Source organism: Procambarus clarkii, chromosome 33 (genome assembly GCF_040958095.1).
Source record: "Procambarus clarkii isolate CNS0578487 chromosome 33, FALCON_Pclarkii_2.0, whole genome shotgun sequence".
Taxonomy (NCBI): domain Eukaryota; kingdom Metazoa; phylum Arthropoda; class Malacostraca; order Decapoda; family Cambaridae; genus Procambarus; species Procambarus clarkii.
The window spans coordinates 3661969-3686702 of record NC_091182.1 but is presented as its reverse complement, the minus strand read 5'-3'; positions in this window follow the sequence as shown (position 1 = coordinate 3686702).

Genomic DNA, 24734 nt, shown 5'->3' with positions numbered 1-24734 from the left:
TCAACAACGAACACTACAACAACGAACATCAAAACAACGACCATCACAAAAACGAACATCTCAACAACGAACATCTCAACAACGAACACTACAACAACGAATACTAGAACAACGAACAACACAACAACGAACACCACAATAATGAACACTACAACAACGAACATTTGAACAACGAACACCACAACAACGAATACCACAATAATGAACACTACAACAACGAAAATCAGAACAACGAACACTTCAACAACGAACACTACAACAACGAACACTACAACTGCGAACATCTTAACAACAAACACCACAACAACGAACTTTACAACAACGAACATCTCAACAACGAACATCTCAACAACGAACCTCTCAACAACGAACACTATAAACAACGAACACCACAACAACGAACATCACAACAACGAACACCACAACAACGAACATCTTAACAACGAACATCTCAACAACGAACACCACAACAGCGAACACTACAACAACGAACACTACAACAACGAACACAACAACAACGAACACTACCACAACGAACTCCACAACAACGAACACTACAACAACGAACATCTCAACAACGAACATCTCAACAACGCACACTACAACAACGAACACCACAACAACGAACATCTCAACAACGAACACTACAACAACGAACATCACAACAACGACCATCACAAAAACAAACATCTCAACAACGTACATCTCAACAACGAACACTACAACAACGAACACTACAACAATGAACACCACAACAACGAACACCACAATAATGAACACTACAACAACGAACACTAGAACAACGAACACCACAACAACGAACACCACAATAATGAACACTACAACAACGAACACCAAAACAACGAACACTACAACAACGAACACTACAACAACGAACACTACCACAACGAACACCACATCAACGAACACTACAACAACGAACACTAAAACAACGAACACTACAACAACGAACATCTCAACAACGAACACTACAACAATGAACACTTACAACAACGAACACTAGAACAACGAACACCACAACAACGAACACCACAATAATGAACACAACAACGAACACTAGAACAACGAACACCACAACAACGAACACCACAATTATGAACACTACAAGAACGAAAATCAGAACAGTGAACACTTCAACAACGAACACTACAACAACGAACACTACAACTACGAACATCTTAACAACAAACACCACAACAACGAACTTAACAACAACGAACATCTCAACAACGAACATCTCAACAAAGAACCTCTCAACAACGAACACTATAAACAACGAACACCTCAACAACGAACATCACAACAACGAACACCACAATAACGAACATCTCAACAACGAACTCTAAAACTACGAACATCTCAACAACAAACACCACAACAACGAACTTTACAACAACGAACATCTCAACAACGAACATCTCAACAACGAACCTCTCAACAACGAACACTACAACAACGAACACCACAACAATGAACATCACAACAACGAACACCACAACAACGAACATCTCAACAACGAACATCTCAACATCAAACGTTTCAACAACGAACATCTCAACTACGAACACTACAACAATGAACACTACAACAACGAGCACCACAACAACGAACATCTCAACAACGAACACTACAACAACGAACACCACAAGAACGAACATCACAACAACGAACATCACAACAACGAACATCTCAAAAACGAACACCACAATAATGAACACTACAACAACGAAAATCAGAACAACGAACACTACAACAACGAACACTACAACTACGAAAACCTTAACAACAAACACCACAACAACGAACTTTACAACAACGAACACCACAACAAAGAACAATACAACAACGAACACCACAACAACGAACTCCACAACAACGAACTTTACAACAACGAACACCTAACAACGAACATTACAACAACGAAAATCACAAAAACGACCATTACAACAACGAACACCACTACAACGAACACAAAAACAACGAACACTACAACAACGAACATCTCAACAACGAACATCTCAACAATGAACACTACAACAATGAACACTACAACAACGAACACCACAACAACGAACATCACAACAACGAACACTAAAACAACGAACACCACAACAACGAACACCACAACAACGAACACTACAACAACGAACACCACAACAACGAAAATTACAACAACGAACACTACAACAACGAACACTACAACAACGAACACTACAACAACGAACACTACAACAACGAACTTTACAACAATGAACACTACAACAACGAACACTACACCAACGAACATTACAACAACGAACACTACAACAACGAACACCACATCAACGAACACCACAACAACGAACATCTCAACAACGAACATCTCAACAACGAATATCTCAACAACGAACACTACAACAACGAACATCACAACAACGAACATTACAACAACGACCACCACAACAACGAACATCTCAGCAACGAACCTCTCAACAACGATCATCTCAACAACGAACACTACAACAACAAACATCTCAAAAACGAACATCTCAACAACGAACACTACAACAACGAACACTACAACAACGAACACTTCAACAACGAACACTACAACAACGAACACCAAAACAACGAACACTACAACAACAAACACTACAACAACGAACACTACCACAACGAACACCACAACAATGAACACTACAACAACGAACACTAAAACAACGAACACTACAACAACGAACATCTCAACAACGAACATCTCAACAATGAACACTACAACAACGAACACTACAACAACGAACATCACAACAACGACCATCACAAAAACGAACATCTCAACAACGAACATCTCAACAACGAACATTACAACAACGAACACTAGAACAACGAACACCACAACAACGAACACCACAATAATGAACACTACAACAACGAACACTAGAACAACGAACACCACCGCAACGAACACCACAATAATGAACACTACAACAACGAAAATCAGAACAACGAACACTTCAACAACGAACACTACAACAACGAACACTACAATTACGAACATCTTAACAACCAACACCACAACAACGAACTTTACAACAACGAACATCTCAACAACGAACATCTCAACAACGAACCTCTCAACAACGAACACTATAAACAACGAACACCACAACAACGAACATCACAACAACGAACACCACAACAACGAACATCTCAACAACAAACACCACAACAACGAACTTTACAACAACGAACATCTCAACAACGAACATCTCAACAACGAACCTCTCAACAACGAACACTACACCAACGAACACCACAACAACGAACATCACAACAACGAAAACAACAACAACGAACATCTAAACATCGAACGTGTCAACAACGAACATCTCAACTACGAACACTAAAACAATGAACACTACAACAACGAGCACCACAACAACGAACATCTCAACAACGAACAGTACAACAACGAACACCACAAGAACAAACATCACAACAACGAACATCACAACAACGAACATCTAAACAACGAACACCACAATAATAAGCACTACAACAACGAAAATCAGAACAACGAACACTACATCAACAAACACTACAACTACGAAAACCTTAACAACAAACATCACAACAACGAACTTTACAACAACGAACACCACAACAACGAACAATACAACAACGAACACCACAACAACGAACATCACAACAACGAAGACCACAACAACGAACATCTCAACAACGAACATCTCAACATCGAACGTGTCAACAACGAACATCTCAACTACGAACACTAAAACAATGAACACTACAACAACGAGCACCACAACAACGAACATCTCAACAACGAACACTACAACAATGAACACCACAAGAACGAACATCACAACAACGAACATCACAACAACGAACATCTCAACAACGAACACCACAATAATGAGCACTACAACAACGAAAATCAGAACAACGAACACTACAACAACGAACACTACAACTACGAAAACCTTAACAACAAACACCACAACAACGAACTTTACAACAACGAACACCACAACAACGAACAATACAACAACGAACACCACAACAACGAATTCCACAACAACGAACTTTACAGCAACGAACACCTCAACAACGAACATTACAACAACGAAAATCACAAAAACGACCATTACAACAACGAACACCACTACAACGAACACCACTACAACGAACACTTCAATAATTAACACTACTACAACGAACAATACAACATTGAACACTACAACAACGAACAAAACAACAACGAACACTTCAACAACGAACACTACAACAACGAACACCACAACAAAGAACACCAAAACAACGAACAATACAACAACGAACACCACAACAACGAACACCACAACAACAAACACTACAACAACGAACACCACAACAACGAAAATTACAACAATGAACTCTACAACAACTAACATTACAACAACGAACACTACAACAACAAACACTACAACAACGAACGCTACAACAACAAACACCAGAACAACAAACATTAGAACAACGAACACTACAACAACGAACGTTATAAGAACGAACTCCACAACAAGGAACACTACAACAACGAACACTACAACAACGAACACTACAACAACGAACACCACATCAACGAACACCACAACAACGAACATCTCAACAACGAACATCTCAACAACGAATATCTCAACAACGAACAATACAACAACGAACATCACAACAACGAACATTACAACAACGACCACCACAACAACGAACATCTACAACAACGACCAACGAACCAACGAACAACGAACAACAACAACGAACAACGAACAACGAACCTCTCAACAACGAACATCTCAGCAACGAACACTACATCAACAAACACTACAACTACGAAAACCTTAACAACAAACATCACAACAACGAACTTTACAACAACGAACACCACAACAACGAACAATACAACAACGAACACCACAACAACGAACATCACAACAACGAAGACCACAACAACGAACATCTCAACAACGAACATCTCAACATCGAACGTGTCAACAACGAACATCTCAACTACGAACACTAAAACAATGAACACTACAACAACGAGCACCACAACAACGAACATCTCAACAACGAACACTACAACAATGAACACCACAAGAACGAACATCACAACAACGAACATCACAACAACGAACATCTCAACAACGAACACCACAATAATGAGCACTACAACAACGAAAATCAGAACAACGAACACTACAACAACGAACACTACAACTACGAAAACCTTAACAACAAACACCACAACAACGAACTTTACAACAACGAACACCACAACAACGAACAATACAACAACGAACACCACAACAACGAATTCCACAACAACGAACTTTACAGCAACGAACACCTCAACAACGAACATTACAACAACGAAAATCACAAAAACGACCATTACAACAACGAACACCACTACAACGAACACCACTACAACGAACACTTCAATAATTAACACTACTACAACGAACAATACAACATTGAACACTACAACAACGAACAAAACAACAACGAACACTTCAACAACGAACACTACAACAACGAACACCACAACAAAGAACACCAAAACAACGAACAATACAACAACGAACACCACAACAACGAACACCACAACAACAAACACTACAACAACGAACACCACAACAACGAAAATTACAACAATGAACTCTACAACAACTAACATTACAACAACGAACACTACAACAACAAACACTACAACAACGAACGCTACAACAACAAACACCAGAACAACAAACATTAGAACAACGAACACTACAACAACGAACGTTATAAGAACGAACTCCACAACAAGGAACACTACAACAACGAACACTACAACAACGAACACTACAACAACGAACACCACATCAACGAACACCACAACAACGAACATCTCAACAACGAACATCTCAACAACGAATATCTCAACAACGAACAATACAACAACGAACATCACAACAACGAACATTACAACAACGACCACCACAACAACGAACATCTCAACAACGAACCTCTCAACAACGAACATCTCAGCAACGAACACTACAACAACGAACATCTCAACAACGAACACTACAACAACGAACACTACAACAACGAACACTGAAACAATGAACACTACAACAACGTACACTACAACAACGAACACTACAACAACGAACACCAAAACAACGAACACTACAACAACGAACACTACAACAACGAACACTACCACAACGAACACCAAAACAACGAACACTACAACAACGAACACTAAAACACCGAACACTACAAGAACGAACATCTCAACAACGAACATCTCAACAACGAACACTACAACAATGAACACTACAACAACGAACACCACAACAACGAACATCTCAACAACGAACACTACAACAACGAACATCACAACAACGACCATCACAAAAACGAACATCTCAACAACGAACATCTCAACAACGAACACTACAACAACGAACACTAGAACAACGAACACCACAACAACGAACACCACAATAATGAACACTACAACAACGAACATTAGAACAACGAACACCACAACAACGAATACCACAATAATGAACACTACAACAACGAAAATCAGAACAACGAACACTTCAACAACGAACACTACAACAACGAACACTACAACTACGAACATCTTAACAACAAACACCACAACAACGAACTTTACAACAACGAACATCTCAACAACGAACATCTCAACAAAGAACCTCTCAACAACGAACACTATAAACAACGAACACCACAACAACGAACATCACAACAACGAACATCTCAACAACGAACTCTACAACTATGAACATCTCAACAACAAACACCACAACAATGAACTTTACAACAACGAACATTTCAACATCGAACGTCTCAACAATGAACATCTCAACTACGAACACTACAACAATGAACACTACCACAACAAGCACCACAACAACGAACATCTCAACAACGAACACTACAACAACAAACACTATAAGAACGAACATCACAACAACGAACATCACAACAACGAACATCTCAACAACGAACACCACAATAATGAACACCACAACAACGAAAATCAGAACAACGAACACTACAACAACAAACACTACAACTACGAAAACCTTAACAACAAACACCACAACAACGAACTTTACAACAACGAACACCGCAACAACGAACAATACAACAACGAACACCACAACAACGAACTCCACAACAACGAACTTTACAACAACGAACACCTCAACAACGAACTTTACAACAACGAAAATCACAAAAACGACCATTACAACAACGAACACCACTACAACGAACACTACAATAATTAACACTACAACAACGAACAATACAACATTGAACACTACAACAACGAACAAAACAACAACGAACACTTCGACAACGAACACTACAACAACGAACACTACAACAACGAGCATTACAACAATGAACATTACAACAATGATTACTACAACAATGAACTATTGAACTTCAATACAATGAAGTATTGGTGTGACATCATCCAGTTGTTGGACCCTGCCTTTTTGGTGGTGATCCTGGACGGGTCCCGCCACCCGGGCCAAACCTCAACACTTCCAAGCTAACTATATTTCCTCCATCTCTGATAGTCATCTAACCCCATGATTCTTTACACAGATTAAACCATCTTTTATAGACCTTAGTCGTGTTGCTTGGTGCTTTTCCTGATAGTTTCCTCTGCCTAATAGATATTTCCAGAGGAAAGATGAGTAAGATTATTATTGTTTTGGTGTTAGTGGTGGGGATGACGGGAAGATATGCCCAGTGGCAAATGGCGGGTGAATCTTAGAGCAGGAACCAACTGCTCCAGCTGCGGCAGTAGGTGAAGGACTACCAAGAGGACAACACTGGAGTAGGAGGCCAGGCGCGGCAGGTGGCTGTCGATCTCAACCTGCTTCCACCTCTGCCCACTTGTGACCCCTCACTCCTACAGGATCAACGGCTAGACTCCCTCCTGGACCACCTGCCTCTAGTGGGCACACACCGTCGGCAACAACACACACGCATGCAGGTGGAAGGCCTCAAGGCCTTCCTGCTGCAGGTGGGAGAGGAGCCCAAGACCCAGCCTCCCGAAGGATGGTTCAGCTGGAAAATAGCAGTGATTTTCGTCTTCGTCCTTCTCTATCTCTGCCTTAACAGTGGGTCAGGCGTACACTCTACGCCCACTCTAGTAGGGAGTACTACTTCCACGGAGCTAAATCTCTCTCCCACAAAGCCTGATCACACACCCTCACATACCATTAAAACCCAAAAACACACCGGTACAATACCCACAACATCAACAACAACACCCACAACAACAACATCAACAGGAGCAACAACAACAACATCAACAACAACAACATCAACACCCAAGTCAACAACAGCAACAACATCAACACCCAAGTCAACAACAACATCAACACCCAAGTCAACAACAACAACAACAACAAGGACAAACAAAGGCTAAAACCAAACGATTAGGTCGTGGATAACCTGCCCCAGAAAGTTTTAGGGTGCAATTATTGGCCTTAAAGGAAAAAGAATATAAGAGCTTGAGGTCAAATTCAACGTATTTATCTCGCTCAATTGGTGTGAAGGGAGAGCAGAGATCTATGGGTATGATGCGGCAAACATCGAGAGGTGCGAAGACGCCCTCCTCCAGATAATGAAGAGCAGCGCAAAATGAGACTAGGCCTACCTCGGACAACGGGAGTGGTAGTCCCGTTGTTGACAGCGGGAGTGGTAGCGACGCTACGTGTCCTGTTGTTGGCAACGGGAGTGGTGTGTGTGTGTGTGTATGTGTACACCTTGTTGTACTTGTGTGGGTTGAACTCTGGCACTTTGGTCCCGCCTCTTAACTGTCAATCAACTGGTGTACAGATTCCTAAGCCTACTGGGCTCTATCATATCTACATTTGAAACTGTGTATAGAGTCAGCCTCCACCTTATCACTGTCTAATGCATTCCACCTGTTAACTACTCTGACACTGAAATAGTTCTTTCTAACGTCCCTGTGGCTCATTTGGGTACTCGATCTCCACCTGTGTCCCCTTGTTCGCGTACCTCCCGTTTTAAACTTTTTATCCTTAACTACCCTGCCAATTCCTCACAGAATTTTGTAGGTAGTGATCATGTCTTCCCATACTCTTCTGTCTTCCAGTGTCGTGAGGTGCATTTTACGCAGCCTTTCCTCGTAACTAATGCCTCTTAGTTTTGGGACTAGTCTAGTGGCATACCACTTAACTTTTTCAAGCTTCGTCTTGTGCTTGACAAGGCTCTATGCTTTGGGCCGTATACTTCAGTCTTACATATGCCGTATACAAGATTCTGAATGATTCCTTACACAGGTTCCTGAAGGTTCTTCTGATGTTAGCCAGCCACGCATGTGCCGCAGATGTAATTCTTTTTATGTGGGCTTCAGGAGACAGTTTTGGTGTGATATTAACTATATCTTTCTCTCTGTGCGTTTCAGGAAGTACTTTATCTCATATTCTGTATCTGGTGTCTGGCCTCCTCTTTCCACCGCCTTGTTTGTGAACTTATCTATTTGTACTCACGTATTTGTGCCTGCAGGATCGAGCATTGACTCTTGAATCCCGCCTTTCGAGCCGGTTTCCTACAGCAATGACTCTGGTCCTATTTCCCTGTCACATCTAGTTTTAAAATTATGAATAGAATTTGCTTCCACAAAATGCTCCTTAAGATCATTCCATTTTTCCACTACTCTCACACTAAAAGAAAACGTCCTAACATCTCTGTGACTTATCTGAGTTTCCAGCTTCCACCCATGTCCCCCCTCGTTCTATTACTATTTTCTGTGGACATTTCGTCTATTTCTACTCTGTCAATTCCCTTCAGAATTTTATTTATTAATATCATATCCCGCTTCCTTCTTTTTTCTAGTGTCGTAAGGCTCAGTTCCTTCAGGAGCTCTTCATACCCCATCCCTCGTAACGCAGGAATGAGTCTCGTTGCAAACTTCTGAACCTTTTCCCGTTTCCTTATGTGTTTCTTCTGGTTGGTACTCCATGATGGCGACATACTCTAAGACTGACTTCACGTCGGCAGTGTAAAGCGCCCTAAATGCCTCCTTAATTAGGTTTCTGAATGATGTTCTTTCTTTTGCCAGAGTAGAGTACACTGCTGTCGATATCCTATTTATATGTACCTCAGGAGTTAGATTAGGTGTTACGTCCAAACCCTGGTCTCTTTCTCGAGTTGTCACAGGTAGGCAGTTCTCCTTCAATGTATACTGTCCCTTTTGGTCTCCTATCACCTTATCCCATTTTCATAACTTTACATTTGCTCGTATTGAACTCCAGTTGCCATTTCTCTGACTATCTCTGCTACCTGTTCAAGTCCTCTTGGAGGATCCTACAATCCTCATCTGTCACAACTCTTGTCATCAACTATGGGTCATCCGCGAACATCAACATGTAGGATTCTACTCCTGTAAACATGTCATTAATGTATATTAAAAACAGAATTGGTCCCAGCACCGATCCTTGAGGTTTGCTTCTTCCAACCGTTGGAACTACTTCGTCAGTCGATTTATGTGTTGTTTCCAGCTATCGGCGTACATCACTATATCGTCTATGTACACGGCGCAGCCTTCCATCCGTCTTAGCACTTCGTTGATCATCCTCTGAAAACAACTTCCGCTGTTCTTCATACCAAACGGAAGCACTTTGTACTGGTACAATCCGTCTGGAGTAGCAAACGCTGACATCTTTCTCGCACTCGGAGACAAAGGGATTTGATAATATTCTTTCAGCAGATCGACCTTGGTGACAAACCTTGCGTTTCCCACTTGGTCGATGCAATCACTTATTTGGGGCATCGGGTGAGAATCCCACACGGTTATGAAATTCACTTTGCAATAGTCGGTGCAAAAACGATATGATCCGTCACTCTTCTTGACCAGCACACAGGGCGAGCTCCACTCACTGTTGCTGGGCTCAGCGAGATCATTCGCTAGCAGATATTCCACCTCCTGTCGCATAATCTTCCTCTTCTCAGGACTCACCCGATAAGCAATCTGCTTCATTGGCTTTCCTCCGCACACATCTACCTCGTGCACCACACTCATGTGCCGTCGGGGCACATCTGTAAAGAGTGACTTGTTCCTTCTTATCAGGGTCACTAGATCTCTCCTTTTCCCTTTATCCAGATGAAGCAGCCTCTCTTCTAGATGTATCAAACTTTCCGTATATGACAGGCGCGTACCATCGGCACAGGCCCACTTTCCTTCCTCTGCTGGCAACACTTGGCTCATCACCATACACAGAACCAATTTCCCTTCTTGCGACTGTGTTTCACACCGTCACTCTCGCACTCTCTTGCTCCTCTGGGAAGTATGGCTTCAAACGGTTGATATGACATACCTGTGTCTTGCGGGGGCGATTCGACTTGCTGATCTCATAACTTATAGGACCCACACGCCGAATAACCGAGTATGGACCACCAAAGCGTGATTCCGTCACTCTACCTCTCCCAGGTAGCAACATCATCACTCTGGCTCCTGCCTCGAACTCCCTTGAGACAGCCTTCTTGTCGTACCAGATCGACATCTTCTCTTGCTCTGTCTTCAGGCGTTCAGCAGCCAATTCCTTTGCTTTTCCAATCGTTCATGGAATCTCTGCACATACTCTTCCACTGTCCCTAACGTCTTCTCCACCGTCAACTGCTCCTTCAGCATCAATAACGGGCTCCTTACTTCGTCCCCAAACACCAGTTGGAATGGAGAGAATCCCCGAGACTCAACTATAGCATCTTTGATTGCAAACAGGGCTGGATATACAGCCTCATCCCATTCTGCTCCCTGTTCTGCAAAATACACTCTCAAGATGGTCTTCAGAGTGGAGTGAAACCTCTCAATCGCTCCCTGCGATTGCGGTATATAAGGTGACGATCGTAGTTGGGCTCTTCCTCAGCTCGCAATAGCCTGCCTAAACCACCTCGTCTGGAACACCCTTCCACAGTCGGACTGGATCTCCTTGGGCTCACCTACCCAAGCAAGGAACCGCTGAAGGTGTCCCATGACGCATCTCGATGTCACCTTCCGCACTGGGATCGCCTCTGGAAATCACGTTGAAGCACACATGATGGTCAATAAGTAATTATTTCCCTTTCTTGTCCTAGGCAAGGGTCCCACAACGTCGATTATTAGGCGTTCAAACGCCTGGCCAAACACAGGAACTGGCACCAAAGGCACTTTCGGGATGGCTGGGACGTTCTTCCCCGCCCTCTGGCACGGTAAACACGTCTTGCAAATTCGTCTTACATCCGCGTCCATGCCCGGCTAATAAAAATGTTCCCAAAGCCTGCTTAAGGTCTTGGTTACTCCTAAGTGACCCGCGGGATCCACTGAGTGTGCAAGCTTTAGTACCGCGTTTCTGTACCCCGCCGACACCACCACCTGATGCCTCACTCTCAGCATACTATCACCCACTTATTCCCTTACCAGTCTCCACTGCCTCATTAGCAGAATGGAGAGAATGACTCGGGTGACTCGGGTCAGTGACTCGGGTCCGGCGAGACCTCCTTCCGCCTCCCGTACCAACTCGGGAAACTCTTCCTTTTGCAGCTCACCTAGATGGGTACGGTCAATACCTAGAGGACTGGTGAGAGTAACTTGGACACTCCTATCCAACCCTTCCTCACCTGTCGCTTGTCTTCTGGCCTCCTCTCAGAACAAATGATCGAGCCCCAGATCACCCAGCATGTTCTCTTCGGCGTGACTGGATCCGCTCACATCATCTCCCCTGACGTATCGTACCGACGTCACCCCGCATACCGGAAATGCCACTCTCGCAATTTCCGTTTCGCCACTGCTGGCGCCCGTCCTGCTGCTCTGTCGATAGGGCTCTATACACTCCTCACCCTTAATCAAATTCGAGAGAACACATCCCCCACAGAAGTCATTCCCTAGGATCACCTGAGCTTCCATCCTGGGCAGTAAAGCACAGACCCCTACCACGAGAGTCTGAATTAGGAGTCGCCTTATGAAGGGGCATCCTCACTTGTCTCCCCAACGTCCTTATCAGGGCCTCCCCTGTACTGGAACTTCTGTAGTCTTCGAGGAATAGGGATTCACTAACAATGGTGAAGTCGGATCCCGTGTCCCTCAGGATCCTTCCTGGAACAGGCTCAGCTCCTCTTATCTTCACCGTCCCCTCACACACAAAGGGGTGAATCCTCTTCTCCCTCATCACCGGCATATCACCTGAGTTATTGTTGGCTTCTTCGCTTCCTATCCTCGCGAAAGCCACGTTCCCACCGTGCCTGGGGCGACTGCACTCCCTTGCAAAGTGTCCTCATCCCACACAGTTGTAACACCGACCGCCTCTCCTGGGCGACCCTCTACCAGTCACCCTGGTAGCACCAACGGTACAGATTTCCTGGGTCCTCCTAGGACTCCCCGTTGTCGGTTCCCGGGCAGCAGCACTCGCTCCCGAGCTAGGTCCACTGCTCACAGTTTGGGGCTTCCTCCCCGCATCCTTTGAGCTCTTGAACCGGGTTACTTCATCGGGCAGACTACTTTTGAGAGAGTCCCCACCCGTCCTCGCTCCTCCTGAACTCCTAAAGCTCCCTCCCGACATGGGGTAAGGCGAGTGTCTTGGCGGCCGCTCCATCCTGAGATGTAGTGCCTCCTCCAGCATGTTGGCTCGGTCCGCTGCAGCCTTCAGGTCCTTAATACCTGCTTCTCTCACCCTTACGCTCAACTCAGGATGGAGCACTGACATAAAATTCTCCATCACTATCAGTCGTTTGATCTCATCCACCGACTCTGCTTCCTCTGCCTTCAACCATAGTAGGAATTTCCGTTCCATATCCCTGGCGGTCTCGGCGTAAGACTTTCCCGACGCTCTCGTACAGTCTCTGGACAGCTTCCGGTACATCTCCGGAGTCATCCGGAACGAGTGGAGCACCGCATTCTTAATTGCGTCGTAACTAGCACACTCCTCTAGGTCCAGCATGTTGTAGGCTTCCCGGGCCTCACCGGTAAACCTGCCCTGGACCAGAGCAGCCCAATCATCTTCCGGCCACTCCTTCAGAGTCACTATCCGTTCGAAGTGTTCGAAGAACGCCTCAGCTTCTTGAGGTTCGAACGTAGGTAAGTCACGTTCCATTATCTTGAGGTCATCCCACTGGGCAGGTAGTGAGGGCAGCCCACGCTCAACGCGATGCAATTCGACTTCTTTCTTTGCCTTTATCTCCTCTAGTCGCAGTTGTTTCTCTCTCCTTCTCGCCGCAGCCGAGCTTCACGCTCACGCTCCTCTCGCTGCAGCCGAGCTTCACGTTCCTCTCGCTGCAGCCGAGCTTCACGTTCCTCTCGCTGCAGCCGAGCTTCACGCTCCTCTCGCTGCAGCCGAGCTTCACGTTCCTCTCGCTGCAGCCGAGCTTCACGTTCCTCTCGCTGCAGCCGAGCTTCACGTTCCTCTCGCTGAAGCCGAGCTTCATGCTCGTACTTCATTCGCTGCATTTGCGCTTCTCTCTCCTCTCGTCGCAGTTGGGCTTCCAGTTGCATCTTCATTACTTCCAGTTGCAGACTCCTCTTACTACTACTCGACCCTCCACTGCTCCCACGTTCACTCTGAGTCCTCCCCACACTGGTAGCTCTTGGGATGGCTCTAGTTGGGACGGTTCACCTTGGGATGGCCCATCTTGGGACGGCTCTTCCCCTGTTGTCACTTCTCGAGCTGTGAGTTGTGCCATTATTTCTAGCCTACGCTCCGCCACCTTAGTCGTCCTCAATCGGATCCCCAAGTGGCCTGACACTTGTTGGTGCTGGGCTTTGGTATACTCCTTCAAAATTTTCTCATCCCTCGTATCCATAAATTTCTTTACTTTATCCTCCTCTATCTCTATGTTATCGAGCATACACGACAGCACAGACAAGTTAGTAGGTACTAATTTCACAGTTTCATTCCCTTAGCTGGTTGGGTAACAGTATCTGAATTCACTGGCAACACTGTATTAGTACCCTGGCAACACTGTCTTGATTAATGCATCCAGGCGAGGTCGCGAGTTCTTGTCACGGGGGTGGGCTGGGGCTCCACTAGCAATCAGCTGCTAGGGGCTCAGAAGGCAGAATACTCAGCCCCCTGAGTCTTGCCTGCCAGACAAAAAGGTTGCAGGAATTCTTTTCCCGCTTCCTTCCCTGTCTTCTTTTAACATGGTCGCCAGCTAGGTTAGTATATCTGCACCCCAGCGATGCAGTTCAGTGGGTGTATTCTATACTGTTTGTTGCCAGAGTGTTGCTACTCCTGCAGATCTGCCACTGGACTGTCAGCCTAAGGTACTCTCCCACAAAAGTCTGTGTGGCTTTAACTCTCTCCAGCCACTACGTTGCTTGTTACCACAATGTTGCCACCATTCCGGCTCCGATACTGGTCGGATGGCCTAGGGTACACTTTTATATAAGTCTGTGCTGTTTTACCACTCTCCAGACGATAAGAGCTTCTATAGAAAACGTGATGTTCCCTAGGTGGCACTATGATAACCTTCGTGTATGCTCATAGAGAATATTATATTGGAGGCACACCTAAACACGATGATAAAATGTGTGAATTTACTGACACAAATTACATTATCACACTTACAATCAGTCAATACAGTAAATGAAAAAAATGATAATAATAAATCAGGAGATCGACAGCAACTCTTCTTTCACGACCTCCAACACCTCCTTCAACTGGGCAGATTAGAAAGGAGTCACACACTCTCTCACAGAAGGGCCTCTTCGTCCAAGTTTTCACCTCCTCTGTTGGGATTGAGTACTACAGATGTTGGAGGTAGCATGTTTGGAGCAGATGCTCTTTTGTTTATGATCTTGTTAATAATATTTCATGTACTAGATAATGTTTTTGTTGTTGTTACTGGCGGAGAATAAAACGATGTGGACGAAGATTGTTTGTCTGACCAAAACCATAACAGTGGCGACGAGAATTAAACATCGCTGGCACAGAGCCTGGGTATGAGACGTGGTGTGAGGATCAAGACAGTGCAGGGTACGTAGTGTGGACGAGTGGACGCTTCGCATATAACAGTGGAGTGTGCTACACCGTGGCCATGGCTACCTTGTCAATCGAGCCGTTAAACACTGCCAAGATCTCGTTGGACCTGTGGCTCAGCCTGCTGGAAGCAAACTTTCAGTACCGGGAGATTAAGGAGGACGCCACCAAGAAAGCGGTACTCTTAGTTTCACTGGGTTCTGAAGCATATAGTGTTCTCGGAAATTTGTGTGCACCTGAGCTACCGCACACGAGGACCTATGTAGACTTGATTGCTTTGCTTAAACGTCAGTATGTGGTGAAACCATCATATCACAGGAGTTTCATGAATTTCCAGAAGAGGACGGAACAGCAGCAGGAATCCGTACAGGATTTATTTGCGGAATTGAAGGTTTTGGCTAACCACTGCAACTTCGGAGCACAGTTGGACGGCAGGGTTAGGGACCAGTTGTTCATGGCAGTGGAAAAGGAGAATTATTTCCCTAACCTGGTGGCAGAAAATTTGGATCTACAATCGATGACTTCATCGACAGTGCTCGAGAAGATATTGAACCTGGAAAGGGCTTTTGGAAGTTAGACTTCTACTCAGGAAATTATGGTCGTACAGAGCCAGACCAGATGCACACACTGTGGATACAAGCACATAAGTAGCAAGTGCAAGTTTCGTGCATATATATGCAACTTTTGTAACAAGGAGGGACACTTGCAGAGAGTGTGTAGGGAATATCTGAACAGGAAAAACAAGGCCTGGGAGAGGAGACGACCAGGGGAATGCAGGAAGAAGAGGTAGTGGTACTGTGGTCAAGGCAGTAGAGGAAGGTAACCAGTCTGAAGAAGCTGCAGGTGAGGAAAACCGTCTATATTCGGTGAAAGAAAAGGTATGTTCAGTGAAGTCACAAGTGGTGAATTTTGTAATTAATGGGAAGTTAGTTCCCTTGGAACTGGACACTGGTGCTGCAGTGTCAGCATTGTTTAGAGATTGGGCAGATACCTTGCAATTGAATGTAAAACCAGGTAAAAAATCTTTAAGTGCTTATGATAATGTACCGAATAAGGTCTATGGCAAGGTGTCGGCAAAAGTAGGTTATAATGGAAAAGAAGTTGTCCAGGATTTTTATGTAGTGGATTCACATAATCCTAGCCTATGTGGTAAGGATCTCATGGAAAAAGTGGGAATTTTCTTGGCGCGCTTAGATGAATTGTCGATAGTTAAAACAATTAAAAGTGCCGAACAAATGTTAGACAAATATTCAGTGGAGGCAGATAAGCCAATTAATAGCATGGTGGCAAAAATTCACCTGAAAAGTGGGGCTTCACCTAAATTTTTCAAGGCAAGAACAGTGCCGTTTCATTACAAGCAATTGGTAGAATCAGCCCTGGAAAAGCATGTGGCAGAAGGCATCTTAGAGCCAATTACACATAGTGAGTGGGCAGCCCCAATTGTACCAGTGTTGAAGGCAGATCGGAAATCCTTGAGAATCTGTGCAGACTTCAAAGAACTGAACAACCGCATACACTGTGAGAAGTACCCTTTACCTAAGATAGATGAATTGTTGTCAGTGGTCTGCAAGGGAACAATTTTTTCTAAGATTGACCTGAAAGATGCTTACTTGCAAATTCCTGTAGAGGAGGAGAGCCAGAAATTGTTAGTGATTAATACCCACAAGGGGTTATTTAAGTATAAAAGACTTCCTTTTGGACTCTCCTCGTCTCCAGCAATTTTTCAGAGATTCATGTCCCAGTTGTTAGTTAACATTGAAGGTGTGGCTAGTTTTTTAGATGACATTATTGTATGTGGGGAGAATGAGAAAGTGCATGATGCTAGATTAGAACAAATTTTGAATCTTTCGCAAAAGCACAATGTAAAGATTAATAAGGGAAAAACAACGTTGAAGACCAAGGCCATTGAATATCTGGGGTACCATATTTCAGGTAAGGGCTTTACTCCTTCTCACAAAAATGTAGCTGCTATAATAGATGCCCCAGCCTCAACATCAGTTGGGGAAGTACAGAATTTTGTTGGGATAGTTACATATTTTTGTAAGTTCGTGAAGAACTTTTCAACAAAATTAGCACCCTTGCATGAATTGTTGAAAAAAGGGGCTAGATTTAAGTGGGCAGCAAGAGAGGAAAATGCATTCATGAATATTAAGCAGGAATTGATCAATTCTCCAGTGCTCACTAATTTTACAGGTAGACTCCCGTTAAAACTGGAGGTAGAAGCTTCCCCAGTAGGAGTGGGTTGTGTATTATTACAGGAAGTAGATGGTCAGGTTAAAGTTGTATATTTTGCTAGCAAGAAATTATCTCCTGCGGAACAGAATTATTCTCAGTTAGATAAAGAAGCCTTAGCTTTGGTATATGCTGTAAAAAAACTGAGGTATTTTCTGCTGGGGAGGAAATTTCTTGCTAGAACAGATCATAAACCCCTGCTAGGATTGTTTGGCAGAGGTAAGCAGATTCCAGTTAATGCCAATGCTAGAATTCAAAGCCAGGCAAGGATAATGTAGTAGCTGATGCATTAAGTAGATTGCCTGTGACAGAAGAATTAAATTCCAGTATTCCAGTGGAGTATGTTAACCTGGTGGAATCTATATCTTTTGAGGATATTTCATTCCAGACTATTAGGAAGGCAACTGGTAGAGATCCTAATTTAAGTCTGTTGTTGAAAAATGTCATATATGGATGGAATGATAATTTGTTGTCAGAGTATGCTGCAGTGAAGGCTGACCTTAGTATTCACCAGGATGTGCTCTTGTATAGGAATAAAGTGGTGGTGCCTGGGGAACTGAGATGTAAGATTTTGGAACAGCTTCATGTAGGCTATAATGGCATAAATGCTATGAAAGCAGAAGCTAGAAGTTGGGTTTGGTGGCCAAAAATAGACCAGGATATTGCTGAGGTAACAAAAAATTGTCATATTTGCTTTAAGAATTATCAGAAACCCCAGGCCCCAGTACTTTCTTGGCCATGAACTGGAAAACCCTGGTCTAGACTTCATGTAGATTATGCGGGACCTATGGATAATAAATATTACCTAGTGGTGGTGGATTCATACATCAAATTTTTGGATGTGCATGTGTGTAATTCCACCACATCATCTGTAACTTGTGAATTACTAAAGAAAACATTTTGTAATTTTGGATTGCCAGACATAATTGTCTCAGACAATGCTCCTTATTTTGTTTCTGTGGAAATGGAGGATTTTTTTCGGAAAAATGGTATTAAACATGTAACACCTGCCCCCTATAATCCTTCTTCAAAGGTCTAGCAGAGAGAGCAGTGAGATCCTTGAAAGAAGGGTTAAAGCGGTTTACGGAAGGTACTATTAATACAAGGCTTTGTAGATTTGTTATAATCAAAGGAAAACTGTTCATTCTACTACTGGTAAATCTCTTTCTGAATTACTGTTTAATAGACACTTTAAAGTGCACATGGAAGCAGTAAAGACAGATCCCAATAAAGAGAAATCGGTAACTAGCTTAGCCAGTCAGTTGGCTCAGGGAGAGGAATTGTTGTTTAATGAGGGGGATGCAGTATATGCAAGGAATTTTGGAAGTGGAAAGCCCTGGGTGGAAGGGAAAATTAGGGAGGTCCTGGGCCGCAGGAACTTCACTGTGCAAGTGCAGAGTTTTGGGAACATTAATTGGAAAAGGCATGCCGATCAGCTCATGCCAAGGTTCCCAGGGAATTTTGAAGACCCTTCAGGTGGGGGTGGGGCAACTAGTGATATCCATCCTAATAATGAAGGGATAGCAGCACCTGCAGGAGACAGGAAGGCAGAGCAAGGGGCAGTAGAGGGCAATGGGGATATAGTTAACCCTATGGACTCTACAAGGTGTAATTCAGAAGAATGTTTCCCAGAAGTAACAGGTCAGGACTCCCAGTTGAGAAAATCAGGAAGAGTCATACGACCGCCTGATAGACTTAACCTGTAGGAATATAGTTTATTTAAAAGGGGAGGAATGTTGGGATTGAGTACTACAGATGTTGGAGGTAGCATGTTTGGAGCAGATGCTCTTTTGTTTATGATCTTGTTAATAATATTTCATGTACCTGATAATGTTTTTGTTGTTGTTACTGGCGGAGAATAAAACGATGTGGACGAAGATTGTTTGTCTGACCAAAACCATAACATCTTCCTCAATTGCCCCATCGTCCAAACACACTGTCCTCTTCAACAGTCCTGGACACAAGCTGTCCTGCAGCCTATCCTACTACTGGTGTATCAACATTATGCAATAACACACATATATGAACATAATGGCCCATCTAGCCTAATCAAACAAGGGGTAATGGGAGGGAAATTGATCTACCTTTACATTCCTGGCTCTCGACGCCTGTCCCTCGATGGTGTGAGGTTCCCACGCTTCCTGAGTCGCTTCTTGACGATCCAGGAAAATTCCACAAGTCCTCAGGTGTCGTGAAGCCTTCGCGCCATCGCCAAACTATTCACAGAGTTTCAGATATCCCAATCCTGGTTCACCATTGGGCACTGAGCACATCACTGCATGCACTCACTCGTCCCTTCCACAAGGCGTTGCTCCTTTCCCTAGGAACGGTGTCGTCCCTCCAAAGTCCTTAGTGAACGTGACTCAGTCACAGCTAGACCTGCTCGCCACACTCTCCAGACCCTCAGCGTCAAGTGGCGCCACCCAGCGTCGTCGCCGACCAATTTTCCAAGTTTGGCACTCCTCTGCTCGATGAACTTGGCTTCTTCTTGCTTCCCAGAAGCGCAGGGTCTCCAATAACGATGGTGGGCTGCGATGGCTAGCTCTAATCCACTGAGTAAGGCTTGTAGAGCCTCAAATCCTTCAGAGCTGACCGAGAAACGTCCTCTCCCCTTCGTAGTCAGACCAGTTCTGACGTTGGCGCCGCCCGGGGCACTCGGTGACGTCACGGTGGGCTCTGATTGGTCGCCCGTGACCTAAGTTGGCCAATCCGCAATCGGCTTGCGTCCTTTACAAAACGGCATATCTGCAGGTAGGGGGTACTCTTTCATTTATATCAGGGCGCCACTTTCCCCTTACCTACAACTTATAATGTAAATTTCTCCCTTATCTGGCCGCCGATCTGGTCGCCACATATACCAACAGACTCCCTGTATCTCAGCGAATCAGTAGAAAAAGCTGATATGACTCTTAAAGCAGGCAAATGGAAGAAATAGGAGACGGCACCGTAACATTACCCATGCTAGGGCCTTTCCGCTAACTCCCGCCTGCCTCTCAAGTTTGAATAGCAGTCTCCTGTGCGGAACTGTATCAAAGGCTTTTTGAGTCCAGAAATATGCAGTCGGCTCAACGTTCTCTGTGTTGCCTTATCCTCGTTATTTTATCATAGAATTCCGTAAGGTTTGTTAGGCAAGATTTCCCCTTGCCGAACCCATGGTGATGTTTGTTTACAAACCTAATTTTCTCTAGGTGTGCAATCAGTCTTAGCCTAATTATTCTTTCAAATATTTTACAGGGGATGCTTGTCAGTGATACAGGTCTATAGTTAAGTTCATCCTTCTTATCCCCTTTCTTGAAAATCCGTACGACATTTGCCCTATTCGGGCAATTGGACAATTCTCCCGTCATAAGTGACTCATTAAAGATCATTGCCAGAGGCACACTCAGGGCCTGCACTACCTCTTTAAGTATCCACGGTGATACTTTGTCTCGTTGTAGCCTTTAGTTGCATCCAGTGTTGTCAACTGTTTCATTACCTCCTCTGCTGTCACCTCAATATCTGATTGTCTTTCATCTAGGGTAATCTCTTCTAACAATGGGAGCTGTTCAGGCTCGGTTGTGAACACTCCATGGAAACTGGCATTCAGTGCCACGCAGATTCCCTTGTCACTTTCTGTTGAAATCTCTCTTCAATCACTCTGTTGGGAGATTTCAGAGTGAGTTTGAAAGAGATTGAGAGTGACTAAAATCTAAAGTAACTCTCATTTTTCCTTAGTCTTGTTTCTTGGTCGTTCACCGACATTTTTCTTTTTATATGGCTATGTAGTAATTAATTTAGGTTCCTTTTTCGCTTTGATCGCAATATCTTTCTCATAATTTCTTTCTGATACTCTTCTCGTGTTTATGTAATCATTCCTAGTTTTGTTGCATCTGATCATGTTGTCCTCTGTCCATTGTCTTCTGTACTTCCTACACTGCTTCCTGTTTTCAGTTTTGCTTCCTGACACTGTCTATTAAACCATGGGTTAATAGACATACATAAGAGATACTTTCTCCTACCGTTTTCCTTTACTGTTGGTATAAAATATCTTTTCGGACTCTTTGCATTTCCGTATGACAAGGTCCATCTTCGGACTGTTTTTCCTCTAATTTTTTCCTCCCTGTTGGGAAGTAAGCTTACTCTCTATTAATTGATTGATATTTAATTAAGAGATTTATTTAAATTAATCGAAGGGCCACCCTATTTTGACTGAAAAGGAAACAGATAAAGTTAAACGATAAGGACTGAAAATACCAGTGCCTATGGATATGAAAACTATTAAAGATTATTCTTTAAAACGTTAATGGGCTGTATAACATTAATGTTTGAGAATATACTTTCCGTCCTTCACAAAATTGGGGGTAAATACCAGAAGTAATCTACTCCCGTACGCTTCATCGAGGCTGGTTTCTTCCTCGAATAAAAATTTGTAATTCTACTAAATACTATTAAGAAACATTAGATGAATTGATTAATGGTAAAAAGATTATATGTTGATGAATCAAGCAATTATTCTCATTTGACTTTTATGAGGGTAACATATTACGTTAGATATCTCAAATCAAATAAATTAAATCTCTTCGACTGATCTATAATTTTCTCAATTAAAGAAATAATAGAAAGGATTTCAGCTGCTTAGCTGTAATAGTGAACGGAGAGGTAGAGGTGCAATGGCGTCGTCTGCTACTTGCGGCAACACATGAGTTCAAGCTTTGCGTGGGAACATGATGTCCACGACCGCTTACAACACAAGCTGAAATTTCAACTATATATACTAATTGGTTACACCTACTATATAATATCCTCACTATGCCATAAAAGGAATAAATTTAATTCCTTATGGACGTACTCATTGTTTGGGGAGGTCGCGTAGCATAACGATGGACAGTAAAATGATATACCTAGAGATCTCACGATATAACAAATATTAGAGCACTTAACCTTCTGGTTGTCCACCGAAGCAATTCCAGATTGCTACTGAAGCAATTGCACGCTCCTAGGCCGATTAAATGCAAGGGCCTAAAGTAGTATTGATGGAAATCGACTCTCCCGGGACGCACGATGTGATTGTTGGCGTCTCTAGCGAAGCAGCATGGCGAATAATGGCGGCGTCTCTCCGCCCTCCCTCAACTCGTCTCTCGCATTCACAACAGAAATTACTAATCACGGATAATTCTTTTCCGTGTAATTACTGATGTAATGCGTTAATGAGAACCGGGTTGCAATTATAGGGAATTAAATAATCATATTCTCGTTAAACGGTGTTAATCGAGAAATGGAGAGAAATTTTATTTCCTCCATAGCATTCGTATGTAACAGATGAAACTGCTACTTGATAATAATTTCAGTTAATAACTCTCGGTTTTGGATTATTGGGAGGTATATTATCCGTAGTTAATTATTGTACAGAATACTGATAATTTTGGAGAACCACATTCAATTCTCTAACATATTGGTAATAAATATGTTTAAATGTACATTATCTGACGCAATCCTGCCTCTCGATGTCGTGATAATATTAGCAATAGGCTCAGATAAAGAAATATTAATTTAGGTTAACACTACTGTTATTGAAATTAATAACTACTGTAATTAGTATATAATAATATGTATTATAATACAATGGTAGTGTGTTAGTGTTGGAAATTTCCAACACTCCCACTGCACTTCTCCCAGATAGTCCCTTATCCTCCTGTAGTCCCTTTTCCTGTAGTCAACTCTCCTTTCCCAGATCTCTTGTCCCATGATCACAAGTTTGAGTTCATCATGTAGTCAAAGATTAGGACACAATGGTCACTGACCTCCTAGAGGTATTTCATGTTCCAAATTCTCGATGTTTTCTACGTTCTGGGTGAAAATCAGGTCTAATAGGCTCGGTGTATCCTCTCCTCTTTTCCTTGTGTATTCCTTCACATGTTGTGTTAGAAAATTCCTGTCTATAACATCTACTAACTTTGCTCCCCACGTTTCGTCCCCGCCATTGGGATTCCTTGATTCCCAATTTACCTCTTCGTGATTTAGGTCCCCAATGATCAGCAGTTTCGCTCTCATTCTGTGAGCTAATGTCGCTGCCTTTTGTAGTTCAACTATACATGCTTTGTTGTTGTTGTCATACTCCTTGCTGGGTCTTCAACTGATGTGTGAGGGAAGGTAGGTTACCAAGATCACTATCTTCTCTCATCTGCTGTCAGAATTCCATGTATGAAGCTTGTGCTTTCATTGGTACTCCGATTTTCCAGGTCTTCAAACTTCCATTTCCACTTTATTAGTAGTGCCACTTCCCCTCCCTGTCTCTGTGTCCTTTCTTTTAAAATCACCTGGTAGTCCTCTGGAGAGATTTCATCTGAGATCGTGACATTTATTTTAGTTTCCACTATTGCATCTAGGTCAGGATCTGCCTCACTAACTCTTTCTTTTACCACTTTTGCTTTATTAGATACCTCATCAGCA